Source organism: Diabrotica virgifera, chromosome 9 (assembly GCF_917563875.1).
Source record: "Diabrotica virgifera virgifera chromosome 9, PGI_DIABVI_V3a".
In the NCBI taxonomy this organism is placed as follows: Eukaryota; Metazoa; Arthropoda; class Insecta; order Coleoptera; family Chrysomelidae; genus Diabrotica; species Diabrotica virgifera.
In genome coordinates this window covers 147,704,913-147,724,410 of record NC_065451.1, presented here as the reverse complement: position 1 = coordinate 147,724,410, position 19,498 = coordinate 147,704,913, and positions in this window count along the sequence as shown.

The window sequence follows — 19,498 nt, the reverse complement described above, 5'->3', positions numbered from 1 at the left end:
GCGTTTCCAAATTGGTTTGTGATTCTTGGAGAGAGATCAGCTCATCAAAGAAACTCCTATGATGAAGCGGTATGTATGGAAGAAGTGACTTGATGTCTTTTATTTTTTCCTCTGAAAGTTTTATAGGCTGTTGTTATTTAGGAGACAAAACTGCGGCAGATAAATCAAACAAATGGCGTTGATATTCTCCTACTTTTCCTTTCTGCAAAACAACTTGTTTGGACAAAACATTTTGGTACGTTGGTTGTATGGAAAACCCTTGTTTGAACAACTTGGAGTAAAGAAATACTTTACCATCTTTAAAACTAGCAGTTGATTTTCTTTTTGTAATTAACTTCTGAAGAGCAGTGAAATCAAAAAACATTGATGATGCCATTTTTACTACTTTGAATGGTCTGACCTTCCTTGATGAACGAATTAAGTCAATATAGTGGTCTTCAGAATAAACATCAATATTTCGAAGCCTTAACTCAATGTGACCAAAATCCCTGTCACAAGGTAAATATGAATGTCCAGGAATCATAAAGTAATGTTCTATGAAATCAAATTTTAATTCATGAATTTTTTTCAAACAAGCTAAAACAATGTTCATATTTTTGTTCTGGCCCCCACAATTGTCACTAAATAGCACAACTTTTTTGACTTGATGATCCATAGAATCAAAGTAATGGGACAAGCAGCTTGCTATTTCACATGAACCACGACCTCCAGTACTTTCATTCCACATGTACATAACACATTTTCCAGATTTAACATCATGGACTGCAAAATTGTAGGTCCAAAGCTTCCTTTTGTAATACTGTACAGATGTCGTCAGTTTAGGGGTAGGGAGAGTTTGCTGCAGATCTATACAAATTGCTGAAACTGAGTCTTCATTATTACTTTTATAACTTTTAAGTATTTTTTGAACTGCTTTGGCTCGTCTTAAATGAAGTTCCTTGGCAACTTGCAATTGGTTACGTTGTAAAACATCACAATTTGAAAGTTCCATATCTGTTTTGTCACAAAAATTACAAGTATCCGACTTAGGAGGGTTGAAACCAATATTGAATTTTTTATTAAATGTGTCACGATAGAACCGTGAGCTGACAGGGTCAATTAAAGGGTGATTTTCTGTCATCCACTCACAGTACAGGTCATACAACTTGTTTATGTTTAAGTCTGTGGAAAGGTACTTTCGGTAAGGGCTTTTTGCTCTGCTGTAATGGCTTGAACATTTGGGTAAACTATTTACATGTAACATTACAGTTTCTTTCATTTCTACACTTACTTTGTTAACTGGATTTTTATTTCCTCTTCTGTCCAATTCTACAGTGCCACTTGTGGATACTTTATTCAAAACAGTTCGAACCCTCTTTTCAGTGACACCATGAATCGCATAGAATGCTTTTCTGCAGACTTTAAATTCATTGCTTTCAAAAAGTACACTGTACTCAATAGTACGTAACTTTCGACTAGGTCGATTTTTAATGCGACAACGGTTGACAGAAACAGATTTCACTCTTTTAGATAAGTAAGCGTTTTGTAGGTTATACTCAGATAATTCCCAAAAGTTTTTAAAAATTATACTAATTTTCTCCAAACCTACTTTCTCAAAACATCCACAGGAACAGGGACTTCCCACAGTCCGCTTAGGCACAAGTTTTCTGTTTTTAATGGTGCTGTATTCTTCACCTGAGTTTCTTTTAACTTTATTCACATTCTTTTGCCACGTGTCTTCAGTTTTCGACCTTTTTCTAGTGTAGCCTTTGTTTTGGTCTTCTGTAAACTCGCTTTCTGACATTGTAGCAGTAAAATTTTAACTTTATTAGTAAAGTAACTCAAACTATTCAAACTAATCAAAATAAAAACTACTTGTTTTGACAAGCAAAACGACACTGTAGCTTAAAACGGTAAAAATAAGACGGAAATCACGGAAATTTTATTCAGAAATTTGGCAAGACAGAAGTGGGAGGGCTAGCTGTGTACCGACGTAGCGGTGGCGTATTCGCCGTTGTTCCACGGAACATTTACCATACTTTTTAAGATTCATACAGTTTGCTTCCGTTAAGTCAACCTATTATAGTTCTGAATAGAAAGGACGAATAAACCATGTTATGGTGGTACATTGTTCGAATAATGATCAGGCTATCCATTGCATAAAAAAAAAACTGTAACTGGCGTATTCGCCCTTTTTCCTCGGAGCGCCTCATATTTACTCGCATCTCGCTCTTTATATGTACCGACGTCATTTATAATTGCCTGGAATTTTAATTTGATGTGCAACAAACTGTATCCTGTATGTGGGTTCCGCGAAGTCTATATATTGCGACAATTCCGATTGTAGGGCTCGATCTGTAAGCCAACTACAAGTTATTCGCAATAATGTCTTTATGTAGCCGTGTTTTTCGCCATCGTTTCAAGTTAATAAGTCAGTCTGTCATCTCGGAGGGTGAAAGCTGGACTCTGCGTAAGGTAGGTGGAGCCCTTCCTCGAGATGCTCTTGATACTCCATTGTCGTTGGAGGTTTGTGCTGTGTCCTAGGTGAGAGGTTCGTATATGTGAACTTCCTCTCATAGGTTGCCTTTCTAGGCGTATCTTTAAGTCCATTCTGCCTCTGATCTAGCACCCTGAAAGGCTAAGAGGGCTTCAGGTGTCGAAATAAAGCACACAGTCGAGTTTAGATAAGGTACAGCACAGATTCTCCTTCTATTTCGGCATTTCGCCCGTGAAACGGCCAAATGGCCGAAGTTGAGGCCGGAGCCCCGCTCGGTAGAGCGCTCAATACGACGAAGTGATGTTAGGCGAAGTAAGAGAGAGAATCAGAGAAATTACTTCAATTTATAGATTCGCGAAATTAAAGTAAGACGTAATTAAAATTCAAAGAGCAAAACCGACCAATCAGGAAGGTTCCTGGCTGGTGGGCGGAGGCTAAGGAAAATCAAACGCGAAAATATACGCGGTTTGATAACACCCCCCCTGCTGTGAAGAATCTGTGCTGCAGTGTATTTATTTAACAAAATACATACAAAAAAGATAGTCAAATAGGTAAAAAAGTCAAATCGAAATACATGAAAAATAGAAATAAAGTCGTGCGACAACTTTAGGGGAACAATGGGTACGACCTTTATTTAGAGGTTTCCCTAAAGTGTCCACAGAGATTCGAAATGTTGTGCATTTAATACAAAAAGGTAGTTCATAGTCTATATTCCCAAACCTTACACTGTGGTATACTACTACTAAGCAAAGTTTACAATGTGTTATAAAAAAAAAATCAAAATCATAAACAGTTGATACCATACACTTATATATTACGCTTAAAATTAAAATTCTAACACTAGTTCCTGTTCAAATTGCAGCTCAAGAAGAAACATTTTCGCAGTTAGTTTAAAATAAGGAATACCGAGGTTGGAAGTCAAAAAAATAAATCTTATATTAATTAATAATAAAAAAAAATTAATCATAAATCCTAATTAATAATAAAAAAAAATTAATTATAAATCTTATGTTAATTAACAATAAAATAATAAAAAAAAATTAATTATATCCGCCCTAAATTACTAAGTCGATACGAAAATTTGTACCGTGGAGGTAGCCCGATCATCCTCCTACAAGTACCATGGAGAGAGGTTCTGCATTATGTGGGTGTGTCCAGTCCTCGGCTAGACGACAAACCGATTGTGGACACGCCCTACTGGGGTAAATTTTAGAATAATTATACACGCGGAGAAGACGATATCGACCTAGAGTATTCTTTAGGGAAGATGTATCCACCAGGTGGATCGCAGAAAACAACAGAAGAGTGTGATCCCCTAAATATAAGCTTAAGATACAAACTCAAATTTTACGTGTAAAAATAATTGCAGTCTACGCGCTAACTTGATAAGAATAGTAAAAAAGGTCAGAAATCTCAATCTAAACAAAAAATAGCAAAAAAAAACTTCGGCTTATAATCTAATCTTCATAGTAGTAAAAGGCAGACAGGAATGATAGTAACTAACAATGGTAAAATATTAATAATTGTAGTAGTAAAAAAAAATAAAAAAAATTAATTAAAGTAAGCGACTTAGACAGATTTTTGGCGAAAACTAACAAAACTTTTAGAACTTAGAAAACCTTTCGAAAGCCACAAGCGACTTGTAAAATTTTTCATTAAGACAAAATTCAATCGACTTAGAAAAATTAATAAAAAAAAATTTTTGTGAAAACAAATGACATTTTACGGACTTAGAAAAAAAAAATTTTAGTAAAATTGAAAAAAGGTAAAATGTACACTTATGGACTTGTAAAAATTTTTCAAAATATCAAACAATTGACTTAGAAGAATTTAGTGAAAAAAAACTTTAAAATTTAAATTTCATGACTTAGAAAGTTCTCAGCAAAGTAACAATGAAACTTAATGCAATTTTATGAGCCAAAAATCCATCCAAACGCGTATGTAGGTACAATGGTTAGACGTACTTTATAAAAAAAAAATACGTCCACCGTGACTATGCGTCCGCATAGTCGAGCAAACGGTGTAGGTTTTGGAAGACAGAACTTCTGCTAAACCACCAGCCTTCGTCGTCCGGCGAAGGTTATGTCCAAAGACACGATTTTTTTTTCTCTTTTGCGCCGCTGCGGAGTCTGTCCGTCTTATGCTGGTCGCAAAGACAATAGTCAATTAAAAGACAAATGTGTTGGATCCTAAGGAGGCTGTACTCCAAATTCAACACAGGTTTCCTCGGCGTCAGTTCGACCCGGGTGACTCCCTGACGGAGGTAAAATCCCCTACGTCGATTCTTACGAGAATCTTTACTGTAGTAGGGAAGAGGCTCATGTTCTATGTCGGTTCGTGACGAAAACGAACTCTACAGACGGTAGAACATGCGGCTATATTGCCTGTGCCTCTTGGTTCTGTCTGTTCGTTCTACCACTGTAGAACGACAGGAAAAGAAAAAAAAACAAAGTCAAATTTGGGTGTGGGTGTGCTATTCCCACCAAACTCGCTGTGCAAACGGGTGTGCTGGACCCTAAAAGTTAGAAAAAGGTAAAGTATGATATATTAAAGAGAAAAGGTGACAATTCTGAGTATCTAAGTGCCAGAAGGGCAAAGGAGGAGAAGAGGGGGGAAAAAGGCATGCCATGTGTCGATTGGCACAATCAACACCCGGCATTACCCCCACCACTTCAAAGACTTCTACGTAGATCGAGCACCATCTGACATCGATGCAACTACGCAGAAACCTTGGAAAAATACTGGCTGTTTCCACTAACAAACAAAATGGACGCGATGGATGTTTCGCCCTTATATGTGTGCAAACCCATCCTCGGAGACTCAAATTTGTCCAGGTGCTGCAGAAACCTGAAACAAACGCAGCCCACCGTGATAGGGAGCACACAAGAGCCAGAAACAAGCAATGCGCACAAATGACTAAAACGCCGGCCTATATACCAAAATAAACAAAAAAGAAAAAAAATTAGTATACATATAAATTAAAAAAGTTAGTATATATATAAATTCAAAAGTTAGTACATTTATAAATTTGAAGTTATAAAAAGCATGAAAATCAATATAAAATTATTAAAAACGTTTAGATTTAGTGTCAAAACGGCGTCATCAATTTGCAAAATATTAATTAAATGCATACAAACGTAAAAAATTACTCAAAAATGATCAAAATTCTATGCAAGTTAAAATTGTATATTAAAATTAGTGGAAAAGACGTAGAAAATTATTCATTGTATCATTGTGAATGCTAAACAATAAAAGTAATTAAAAAAAATTATTGCGCAATATGTTGTAACATGAGATAGGTACTCAAAATGCTGCGTAATTAGATACGCAGTAAAATATTAAATTTAAATTTCAACCCCTATGCTAGACCAAATATGCAAAACAAAAGATACTGGTATTGTGATAAATATTCAAACATTTAAAGTTAATCAATACCACAAAATTACTATGAAAAATTACAAAATTGATTAGATTACTGGAACACAACACAAAATAGTTAGAATTAGACTCACATATTGGTTGGAGAAGCGTTCTTGACTGGTTCCATGTGGCTTCCGGTAGCTGTCCCTGGAATTTTCCGTCCACAGTCCCTTATCTTTCCTGTGCCTGTGGTCCCTACGCTCTGTGGAGGATACGTCCCACGGAAATGTCTCAGGATCTCTCTGGTTTCAGGAAACAGGAAACAGCATCTTCACCAGGCTGGAAGGCCAGGAACCGGCATCTCTAGGTGGTGGGTTCAACCAATCCACGTTCTGGGCGCCATGTCATCTCGGAGGGTGAAAGCTGGACTCTGCATAAGGTAGGTGGAGCCCTTCCTCGAGATGCTCTTGATACTCCATTGTCGTTGGAGGTTTGTGCTGTGTCCTAGGTGAGAGGTTCGTATATGTGAACTTCCTCTCATAGGTTGCCTTTCTAGGCGTATCTTTAAGTCCATTCTGCCTCTGATCTAGCACCCTGAAAGGCTAAGAGGGCTTCAGGTGTCGAAATAAAGCACACAGTCGAGTTTAGATAAGGTACAGCACAGATTCTCCTTCTATTTCGGCATTTCGCCCGTGAAACGGCCAAATGGCCGAAGTTGAGGCCGGAGCCCCGCTCGGTAGAGCGCTCAATACGACGAAGTGATGTTAGGCGAAGTAAGAGAGAGAATCAGAGAAATTACTTCAATTTATAGATTCGCGAAATTAAAGTAAGACGTAATTAAAATTCAAAGAGCAAAACCGACCAATCAGGAAGGTTCCTGGCTGGTGGGCGGAGGCTAAGGAAAATCAAACGCGAAAATATACGCGGTTTGATAACAAGTCGAGTCCAAACAATAATACGCGCGCGCATACAATTATATTGTGCCAGCGTTAAATAATTCAGTTTTTTTGGTAATTTGGCCATCGTTTCTGTAATATTTAGTTAATTGATAGGTGATGTACGGTATACAGACACGAGGTATCGCGCCTGCTACACAATAGTACTGGGCTATATAGAAATTTACGTCGTTAATTTTCGGGGAAAGTCATGACACAATTATAAGGGTTATCGGAGAGAATTTGAAATTTCTGATTAAAACTCGAATTGGATAATACGTCTCTATGCAATTTGATGGAAGTTTTTCTTTCAATAGTTTTAATACACGTGCGTATGGGGACGAGATCGGTGTCTGGATGGTAAATCATTTCTTTATTAGATGGAGTTTTGACAGATGAAGAAATACGCGCCTTTACTATAGGGACGGTGTGTAAAGACGCGCCGACAGGTACCATGTCAATTTTGGTGATGCACGAAATATGGGGTAAATCTTTAAATTGGAGCTATAAGTAGCTCCAGGTTTAGGTGTTTTCGTGATAACTGTATTGTCTTTATTAAAAATATAGGGTAATTTTAATTGTGCTTGAGCATATGTTGCGATACTCTCGTGATTTATCAACCTATCTTTTGGATCTTTTAAATAATCATATATTAATGTCGATAAACACGTTTTACAACACAACATGCGTAATTGTGGCGTTATTTCGATCTGAATTTTGGTATGACATTTTGCACACATCGGACAAACTCGTCTACGATTATCTTCGTGTTGTATAGCACGTTGATATGGAGTATCGTGATTAGTTGGTATTTTGTATAATTTTCGTACTATAGGGCGATCTTCTGTTGACTGACTAGGGTCATATTCTATTTCTGAATCTGAAGGTGGATCGATATTTGATGCGTCAATAGTAGTCGATTGGTGTTGTTGTTGTTGCGAGATTATCAGTTTTGTATCGTTATGGTGTGATTTTGTCAAAACGTCGGTAGAAGAAGGATACTCCATAGTTGATTTTTTCATTTTCTTTGTCAATTTCTTATGTTTATAATTTTGAATCATAGGTACTTTAAAATTATCATCATCTGTTGACGAAGATGATGAATATTCAACGTGCTTGCGTTTAGCATGTCTATGTTTGCCGCTCGTATCTTGTTGTGCTGTAGTATTATTATTATTTTCCAGATTTAGACATACGGCTCACACTCCCTCTAAGGGGAAAATTGACTCATCCCAGATACCTACGGTATCAAAAGGATTGAGCTCTGGTGGGACTCTTTCCGTGTTATCGAGTCGTAGGTGACTTGGTATGCAGGTGTATCTCCCAAAAATTTTCGTACACATCTGGCCGTTGCGAGTAGTACTGCTTTCTGCATGATCTTATAAAGTTGTTCATTAAGACCCAGCTTTTTTATGCTTTCGAGGAGGGTCTTCGGAATGACTACAGTAGTAGACATAATAATCGGTATCGTCTGGGTACTATTATCTGGGTTATTATTTTTATTATTATTTTTATCATTATTATTAAACCCTCCTAAATCATCAAATTCATCAATATTGTCTATATCTGAGGGCATAGGCGTAGTTTGATGAATTTTTTCATCATCTTCGATATGTTGATTATAGTATGGTATATTATTTAATGGTTGTGGTACATCTATTGTATTATTTATTAGTGTTAAATCTTTATTTTTTACTTGTTTTATACTATCGTTATGTTTCGATGTTACTGATGATGTTGATGCTACTGCTGTTGTAGCGACGACATTTAATTTATCTATCGTGTTAGATGTGTCATAATCTGTTAACGGTGTTTGATATTGTTCTCATTCTTGCTGATTATGTTTATATTGAATACACGTTTCGATATGTTGATTAAATAATGATTCGATTTTCAATTTTTCCGTTTCTAAATCCAGCTTTTCAAGCATCCATTCGTTGTCAGATTGAGAATCGTATTCATTATTTTCATCATCATCATCATTATCACTATTGCTGCTGCTACTACTACTATTATTGTTCTATCGATAGTAATCATAATCATCATCATTATTATCATCATCAGCATCATCGTGATTAGTATTTTTATCGTCTTTGTCGTTAGATTCCTTTAAAAATTTATCAATTTTAAACGTGGCCTCAACAAATGTATACATATTAAAATTGTCAGAATCTGTCTGACACCAAGCGTCCATGTTATTAATATTTGTAAAAGTTGGAAAAATTTTAAATTCTACTAGTGCATCGTGCATTAATGATGCCATGAACGCGTCGCGTACAACCGGATTTTGAGCCATAGAATAAATTATTGGATCTATACCTTTTAAAATAATCAAATATATGGCTCCGGTTAACGCTATTGGTGCAGATTCTTCAAAAGTGATTTTTAATAACGGCGTCGTGTTAGCGTCTAACGTATTCATTTTTTATGACTTTTAACATTTGTTGGTATTTCGATTTTAACGCTGGCATTTTCAAGTGTAACGAATTGAAGCTAATGATATTTTTATATTTTTCATAAATGCTTGGACATGGTCTATAGTTATCGTCGATCCTCCCGATAATATAGGATGTTCGCCGATATAAGCCGCAAATAATTTGCAGACCGTCGTAAATATATCGGCGATCGACTTTTGTAGTGACGAAAATAACTTTCTATATGAATTTTGGAACCCAGGTATGTTTTTGAAAATAGTCAACAATTCAGGCTTTGTAAATCTAATTATATCAGCGTCAAAGGGTTTGGTCTCGAGTATATATCTATCGTATCTATTTATTATAAATTTCTGAATCTCTTTTGCCTGCTCTACGATCGCCCTTGTCGTATGAGGACACAAATAATGATGAATGTTGCATTTCATCATTATGTAGAACCATCACGATAACAAGGCATTATATTTACTCGCATCTCACCCTTTATATGTACCGACGTAATTTATAATTGCCTGGAATTTTAATTTGATGTACAACAAACTGTATCCTGATATGTATGTGGGTTCCGCGAAGTCTATATATTGCGACAATTCCGATTGTAGGGCTCGATCTGTAAGCCAACTACAAGTTATTCGCAATAATGTCTTTATGTAGCCGTGTTTTTCGCCATCGTTCCAAGTTAGTAAGTCAGTCGAGTCCAAACAATAATACGCGCGCGCATAGAATTCTATTGTGCCAGCGTTAAATAATTCAGTTTTTTTGGTAATTTGGCCATCGTTTCTGTAATATTTAGTTAAAAGATAGGTGATGTACGGTTTACAGACACGAGGTATCGCACCTGCTACACAATAATACTGGGCTATATAGAAATTTACGTCGTTAATTTTCGGGTAAGTCATGAGACAATTATAAGGGTTATCGGAGAGAATTTGAAATTTCTGATAAAAACTCGAATTGGGTAGTACGTCTCTATGCAATTTGATGGAATTTTTTCTTTCTATAGTTTTAATACACGTGCGTATGGGGACGAGATCGGTGTCTGGATCGTAAATCATTTCTTTATTAGATGGAGTTTTGACAGATGAAGAAATACACGCCTTTACTATAGGGGCGGTGTGTAAAGACGCGCCGACAGGTACCAAGTCAATTTTGGTGATGCACGAGATATGGGTAAATTTTTAGGGAAAAGTAAACGGTAACCCGGTGTCACGAAACCATCTACCGGTCGCCGATATAATACGGCCGATCGGTATTTATCGGCCTCCATATACAATATGGACGAATCTGCGAAATTATCAGAACAATGATTAAAATGAGACTCGTCATATTGTATAGTTGCCATATCGTTAATCGTGACACCGGCTAACCTAGCAGATTTTCGCAGAGATTTTACATTGAAAACAGAAGCAAGGTCTGTATCATTAAAGTCGTAACGTAAATGTGCAGGTACGATGCACTTTGATGCTTTCTCTTTTTCTTTGTCTTGTTCTTCTACTACTACTGTTGCTACGCCTATCGAGGAAATTTCTTCTTCTTCTGCTTTATCGATAATTGATGCACCTTCAGAGGAGTCTCGATTATCGATATTATTAACGTGTTCTTGATTGCCAAAATTTAGATTCGTTAATGCATTTGTAATATCTTTGTCTGATTTTTCATTAAAATAAATTGTATCATTTTCGTCATTAGTCGTATTATTTAATAAAGAATCAGTATTTATTAACAAATTTTCGTCCAAATTTTGATGTAAACACTTTTCTGATTTATCGTCAGAAATTGTATTTACGAAAGAATTTTCGTCCAAATGTTGCTGCTGTTTGAAACATATTTCAATATTTTTCCATGATTTTGCATTTATTAAAGGATTTTCGTCCAAATGTTGCTGTTTGAAACACGTTTCAATATTTTTCCCTGATTTTGTATTTACCAAAGGATTTTCGTCCAAATATTGTTGCTTGAAACACATTTCAATATTTTTCCCTGATTTATCGGTATAAATTGTATTTACTAAAGAATTTTTTTTTTAAATTTGACAAGTCACGTTCAGCATCGTACCCCAATGTATTATTATTATCCAGATTTAGCCATACGGCTAACACTCCCTCTAAGGGGAAAATTGACTCATCCTAGATACCTACGGTATCAAAAGGATTGAGCTCTGGTGGGACTCTTTTCGTGTTATCGAGCCCTAGGTGACTTTGAATGCAGGTGTATCTCCCAGAAATTTTCGTACGCATCTGGCCGTCGCAAGTAGTACAGCTTTCTGCATGGTCTTATAAATATGTTCATTCAGACCCAGCTTTTTTATGCTTTCGAGGAGGGTCTTCGGAATGACTCCAGTAGTAGACATAATATTCGGTATCGTCTGGGTACTTTGCATTCTCCATTGCCTTCGTATTTGAATTTCTAGATCTCTGTACTTGGCGATCTTTTCAGTAAATTTACTACGTAGATTATTGTTGTTGTCACATCAATTAGTGTTGTTTGTCTTGTTAATTTATTAACTAGTACGAGATCTGGTCTATTATGTGCCACTGCTTGGTCTGTGAGCACAGTGCGGTCCCAGTAAAGTTGCCATCCTCAAGCATACTCTCAGGGACGTATTGATAATGCGGGAGATGGTCTGTTTGGAGAGGTCCCAGCTTGATAGCTATCTCTTGATGAAGTATTTTTCCCACTGCGTCATGCCGTTCCTTGTATTCAGTTGCAGCAAATGCCTGGCAGCCCCCTGTAAGATGTTAGATGGTTTCTTGGGCTTGACATCCATATCGGCATCTGTCGTTTTGAACCTGAGGGTCTTTGATGATACATTTCAGGTAATTTCTGGTTGGTATAACCTGATGCTGAATGGCCAGTAATGAACCCTCCGTCTCAGGGAACATCTTTCCTGATGTCAACCGGTAGGTCAACGCTATATTGTCGACATAATCTTGGCTGACCTCCTTGGGATGTCGCCTGTGCAGAGGTTTACCCATCCAGGCGCGCACTTTTTCGTCCTTAGTAAGGTGGTTTATGCGCATTTCTGGTTCCCTCAGTTTGATCGGCTCTTAGCCGAGCCGATCGCTCTATGCCGATTCAGTGCGCAGCCTCCTTTAACAATAATAAAAACGTTTGAATTATGACTAATACAACGGAATGAATCGACATCTTGTAGATGAATGCTGGATCGTAAAAAGGCTTATTTATGATCTCTTGTTCTTATGGACTGTGGTCGGTGGTTTCCTATGGAATTGTTTATTTGTATTTATATGATTCCTCCCTTCTTTTCGAAAAACAAGGGACTTCGTTTTTCTGAACCATTTTCAATTTTCTTTTAAAACAGTTTTCTTTTAATTTATAGCTTATCAATATAATTCATTGGTATAGTCTCACCGGCCGGACTCAGTACAATGTGTCAAAACACATATTTTGAACATTATTGTTGCTTTGCTTGCATCTTGTATCGTGTATCACTAGTATCACGTGTCTCTCTTCAGCTTTTCAACTATTTCGGTACAAAAAGTCTGCTGTTTTATTTATTTATTTACTTTTGTTTAGGTTTATGCTATTTTATTTATTTAATTCTTACAGGCTAACAGTGTAAACGAACACAACTATATGTAAAAGGTAAAACTAAAAAAAATATTCTCTCACATATTTGTTTCGATACAAATTATATATACTTATATCTACATTATTATACCAACAAAAGCGGTGTCTCTTCTTGATTCGCATTCCAATTCTTCAATGTCATTTTCGTTCTCAGGCAGAATTTCAGCAATATTTATCACATTTGAATAGAAAATTAATTGTTCCAGGTCTTTCCAGTCGTCTCCAAAATGTTTTGATAGCAGAGTTTTAACGTCCCTTACTTTTATTGCCTTTACAGGTATGTTTTGTCTTATTTTCTGAGCAGCGGTCATACTCATAATTTTAGATTTCCGACAAACATTTTCAAATTTTCCCGTGTGATTCTTATAAAATCTCACCGACTTAACCAAAACATTTTCGATCCTCTTAGATAGTTTTAAATAGAATCTTTTATACTGTGCAAACTGTACTTTCTACTGTCCGGCGGTTTCAGTATTGTTTCTGCTTCCTTTTTGAAATCATACACGATGAATTCTTCCCCTACTTTTACAACCGTTGCCTGCTGTGAAATAATATCGATGTACTGATTTGGACATCGTATTGTGTCTATTTTACGAAATTCTTTTCGCTGTTTCCGAACACTATCTGCTGGAAGATAGGAGTGGCCAGTTACTGGAAACACTAGTTGTACTGTTTTAATAGAAGGATGTTCCAACAACCATTTGCAACACATCATGATTATGGTGGAATTTTTATTCTGGCCTCCGCAGCCCTCTGAGATCAGTCTAATGGAAGTGATATTGGTGAGATTCGTCTTGTTTAGGTGGTTGTACACTGCAGATGCTATATTATTAGAATTTTTTGAGAAAATGTTGTTTTTATTTTAAGTGTCGTCTTTGAAGTTCCTTCCACAATGGTAAAATTAAAAATATATAATTGCCTGCTATAATAACATGATTGGTCTGGTACTTTAGGAAGGTTCATGTTTTTTGGCAATCATAAGAAATTATTTTCACACTCTCTACTTCTGTCTTGAGCAGCGAATAGAAAGCTTTTGCCCTCAAGCTATGAACTCTTTTTTTCTACTCTGAACTGATCCTTTTTCCTATCATCTTACGGTACGGCCCTGATAAACAAACGAACTTACAGCCCTGATAAACAAACGAACTTACATCTCTTTTTTCGCCTTATTAGCCTTCCAGTTCTGTGGCTGTGCAATCCGTTTTCATGTCTGGTTTTTATTTACAGGTATAGGAAAAACATCCATCTTGATAAAAAAATTATAGGTTTCACTTCAAATCCTAGGAATTCTTATTTAAAATGCGAAAAACTGACGACGTAACAACATAAAAATGATATAAGCAGCCATAAAAGTTTTCGTTCGAATGAAGTGCTCCTATTGGCTGACGTGCGTGTAGCTATGTTTGATACTAAGTATATGTGGACCTAACCAACTTTGTTCCCAAACAAATTTTTTTAATCAAAATAACTTTGGACTAAGCTAAATTTAATCCCACACTGTTTCTTTAGGTAATAGGCTGTCTCGAAATGAAAACGTTGCCATCATAATGTCAATTTCTAAAAATTGTGGACATAGCTATTTTTGATACTGTACCCCTGAATTATAATAATTAAGCTTGAATTGGTCCAATTGTGATATGTAGGAACTGCTTTCAATTTGGGAATTTCGATATTTTCTGAATATGTTTAATTTCGCTGCCATCTAATGTTTTTAATTTTGGTATGGGTAAATTCGTCTTATTTTCTTTAAATTCGAATTTTAGAAAGTCGAATATATTATATTCTTCATGTATGGTTTCTTCTTTTTCATATATCTGGTTATAAATGGTTATTTTGCATTTTCCAATAGTGGTAATAATTGATGGTTCTCTATGATATTCTATTTTGTTCATGATAGTCTATTTTGTATAAACCATTTTTGTCAAAATTTGTTGCTTTTATTTTTAAAAATTTCTGATAGATGGCGCTAATAAATCGTATTTTTCCAATTAAAGCGCCATCTATTAACCATTCTAAAAAATGTTTCGACTAAATGTTGCATAATTTTTCGTGACGGATCCGAATCTGTAATAAAAAGTGGCGGTTGCTATTTAAGATTTTTAAGTTACCCCCACCCCACCCCCAGGGGGTGGGTTGGTGGGTCACGTTTGGTGTTATTCGAAAAAGATTAAAAATCTGTCTGTTTAGTTTCTCATTTGGAAGTGTATTTCGGGAGATATTAGACCGTTTCTATAATTTACCTATGGTATCAGGATAAATCGTTTTTCCCAATTATAGCGCCATCTATCCACAGTTCGAAAAAATGTCTTGAATAAAAGTTGCTTACTTTTACGTAACGAATTAAAATCTGCAAGAAAAACTGGGGGTTTTCATTTAAGATTTTAAAGTTACCCCCCACCCCACCTCCGGGGGGTGTAGAGGGGTTGGTGTCATTGGATAGATTTTTGAAAATGATTGAACACGTATTTTTCAGTTTTTCGATCCGATGTTAAGTTCGCGAAATATTCGACCATTCCACTACTTTTGGGACACTTTGTATAATAAAAGATAACAATAAACATTTTATCAAGATTGTTGCTCGCGACTATTTCTAATGAAAATGCCAGGACCAAAGTTTTCACCCCGTCGTCGCTATATTCCATTGTTGGTTACACAACGGACATATCGGCTCGATTGTCTTTATACATCTAAGACAAAAATGGTGACCACACGGTTGAAGGTTACCCATTTTGTGTCCTAATTTATAATTTACATTAGTAGGGGTTATATGACGGAGATCGGGAGGAGGAGGAGGAACACCTGCCCTAATTTGCATACACCTGTCAATCCACCTGCCCTAATTTGCATACACCTGCCCTAATTTGCATACACCTGCCCTAATTTGCATACACCTGCCCTAATTTGCATACAGCTGTCCTAATTTGCATACCCTAATTACCACCTGTCATTCCACCTGTCCCTAGGTGGAGGAGGAACACCTGTGCCTAATTTGCATACAGCTGTTTACCCTAATGACTGCGATCGGGTGGAGGAGGAGGAACACCTGTGCCTAATTTGCATACAGCTGTTTACCCTAATGACTGCGATCGGGTGGAGGAGGAGGAACACCTGCGCATAATAAGCGTACAGCTGTTGACCACCTGTCCCTAGGTGGAGGAACACCTGTCCTAATTTGCATACACCTGTCAATCCACCTGCCCTAATTTGCATACAGCCCCCAAATATTTAAATACTTGGAAAAGGTAAACCAACTCAAAGTAAAATATCCCATCCCTATTGGATCAAGCATCAAAATAATAATACCAACTTGTGGTACGCCAATGAAATTAATTTCTAGATACTCTTTAAAATGATTCTAAATTGTCTTGTCTGACAAAAGGTTTCAAGAGGTCCAGCCCAAAGATTATTAATTTTTACTGGATATAAAACAGAGATTCACATTTTTTTATTTCCCTACAAGTATCAAAATAATAAGGCAAGTTATGGTACGCCAATGGAATTAATTTATTGATATCCTTTAAAGTGATTTTAAAGGCCCATTAGTTGTTCATGTAAATCAGCTCTTCTGATATAAGGTTTCAAAAATATTAAACCCGCCAAAAAATATTAATTTTTACTAGATATAAAATAAATTTAATTTTAAAAAGTACATTTATAAAAAACAATTTTTTAGGTAACAAAGAATTTATTGTAACAAAGGAAACCTTTATACAGCTGTATCTATAGACAAGAGAACATGTTAATTTTTTATACTTGTATATGGGTATGAATATCTGCAGTATATCTGTATACACCTTGTATTTCCAATTAATAATTTGTAGTCATATAGTGGTACAGATGTATCAGGTACAACTTTATAGCTTGCATAAATTGAAAGACAGTGGTTAAGAGTACACCTTTATTTCAATTAAGTAGTAATTTGTAGTTTTATGTAGGTAGAGATGGGTGGCATAAACTTTGCAGCCTGCAATAATTGAAGTGGTTTTCTTTCAATTAGTGCTTTTATATGGGTACAAACATTGCAAATAATTGAAAGAGGCTGAAAATTAACATAGAGGTATGCAGCAGCCCATAGTTAAAGTTATAGGGCACCTTTTCTTTAAATTAGTATTGAGCAGATGGATAGGGGTATAAAATGCATAAACTTTGCAGTTTTTCAATAAATGAAATACACCTTTTCATTCAATTAGTAAGTTATATGGGTACATATGTACATACCATCAGTAAATAGGTGAGGTTTTACACCTGAAGTAAAGTAGTTAGCAAAAATAATATGGGTGGCAGATGAGAAGAAAGATAATTATTAAAGTTCATATGTTTGCAGGTCTTTAGGAAGAGTTGAGTAGGGAGTGGGTGGCTCCAAGAAATAAGTCTTGTTTTTCATTGGTTGTATAACATTGGTTGTTAAGCAATTCTAAGAGGGATACAGGAGTAGGAAAGATTCTATAAAACCATTTCTTGCTCAATGGTATTATTAGTATTTTCAGTAAAAGACTTGACACAGTTTACTTTTAAAAATGAAAACCAAGTTTTCTGTTCCGGTTGCACAGAAACCCGCGAAAATAATTTCTCACTTTAGAAAAAGTCCTAATTCTGATCAATTTGTAAGTGTTAATACAAGTGTTGAGTTTGTTGATGGCGACATAAAAGACCACCGTCCACTAGGTTATAAAAACTTTGTGCCAAATTGTTCGTCAACCCCACACCTGAGGGATTCGAAATATGAGGATATAACGGAAAAGAGTGATTCGGATAGTAGTGATTCGGATAGTAGTGATAATGAAAAATTTGATGTTCCGAATCCAAATAAAAAAACTGGAAAAATAATGGCTTACTTCCGAAAATCTCCGAATAGTGTTAATACAAGTATTGAACTGGTGGATGGTGATATAAATGACCATCAGCCACTTGTGCAGTGTGTGCCAAAACCTACCTGTTCTCCCCCACAGAGTGAGTTTGTGCCAAAACCCTCCTGTTCTACTAAACCAGTACTAAACAATATAGACACCAGTGTTGATGAAGATATATTAGAAATTCAAGAAGTAGATTTAGAAGGATCAATAGAAGAAGGTGACAATCTAAATACTACAACAAATTATGATAGTATTGACCAAAAAATAATAAATTCAGATGCTGAATTTAATCAAGTACTAACAGAATTTGTGACTAAAAACGAAAAGTTCTTAAGCACCTATAAGAAGCAGAAAGAAGATATACTAAATAAAATCTCTAGTTACGAAAAACGCAAAAAGCGAGCTAAACGTAGTTTAGAAGTTATCAACCAGAACATTTCAAAAACGACGAAATTATTAACCAGTATCCGATCACCTCAGTAACCAGTAAGCAGCTTAGTGCAGTACAAGACTTGTTCAAATAGTGAAATTTGTGAGTGGAAAAAAAATGTAATTTTCAATATTCATTCAGTGAAAACATATATTGCTTGATGTAAGATTTTATAAAAGACTCTTTGCTTATGTTTTAGCTGATTTTATAAAAAATAATTTCTTTATAAAATCAACTAAAACATATGTAAAGACTCTTTTATAACATCTTACATCAAGTAATTGGTTGGTATACAAGAAAACAAGTAAGTAACTTAACCAGATTTTTTACTGGGTTCTTGTATACCAACATCTCAATACTCTTAGAATAGTGCTTTTTTCATGTATATCAAACTTCTGTTATATTTTATTCTGATAGAAGTTTTGGTGTACATGAAAAAGCACTATACATTTGAGAAGTTTTCAAAATAAATGCAAAACTTGTATACTTTATTTGTAATTTTTAAAAGTAAACTGTGTCAAGTCTTTTACTGAAAAATAAAAATATATTCCAATTTCTGTCTTTTTTTTGTAAATAGTTTATTTCAGCAAACACTACTTGAGGTCATGATTACAAAAATGTGATGTTATTTCATTTTTGTAATCATGATATCTTTTCAAAGATTCCCATTTGTTTGAAGATTCTATCATATCATAACAATAGGGATTTTCATCTATTGTCATTTGTTTAGAACTTGTGTCATATGTTATTATAATCTGTGTATAATATTAATATACAAGGAATATATCACATATGACAGAAGTTCGAAACAAATGACAATAGATGAAAGATCCCAAAATGAAAATATTCATCTATTGTCATTTATTGAACTGTTTTAACTGAGAATAGAGAAGTCTTTAGGTACTCTCTGACTTTCTGGTCTGTTCTGAGCTTATTCAAGACAAAGTTAGAAAGTGCCTGACATAAATATAATGAAAATTAGATAAATACGTTGACCTCGTTATTTTGACAACTAAAATTCATTAATAAAGCTAAAAGGGCTTCACGAATTCCCTTGAGGGGGTCACATGTTGCCAAAAGTGTTCAAAAATAACCAAAAAATGACATCCATCGTTTTTCCCTTCAAATGGTTTTGCAAACTTACCTAGTTTCAGCCTTTGTTTTAAATAATCCAATAAAAGTGTATTTATCCACATAACACACACAAACACACACATACACACACAAAGCATCAAACAAAACAACACAATTTTAGCCATTTTCACAAAAACCATATTATTAAACAAAAAAATGTTTATCAAAATATCAACAAACCGGCCGCCATTTTAAATTTCAAACATTAAACTATCAGAAGAAGCAACAGGTAATTTAAGAATTTTAAAGAAAATGGTACAGCAAGCGCCATCTATACACAACAATCA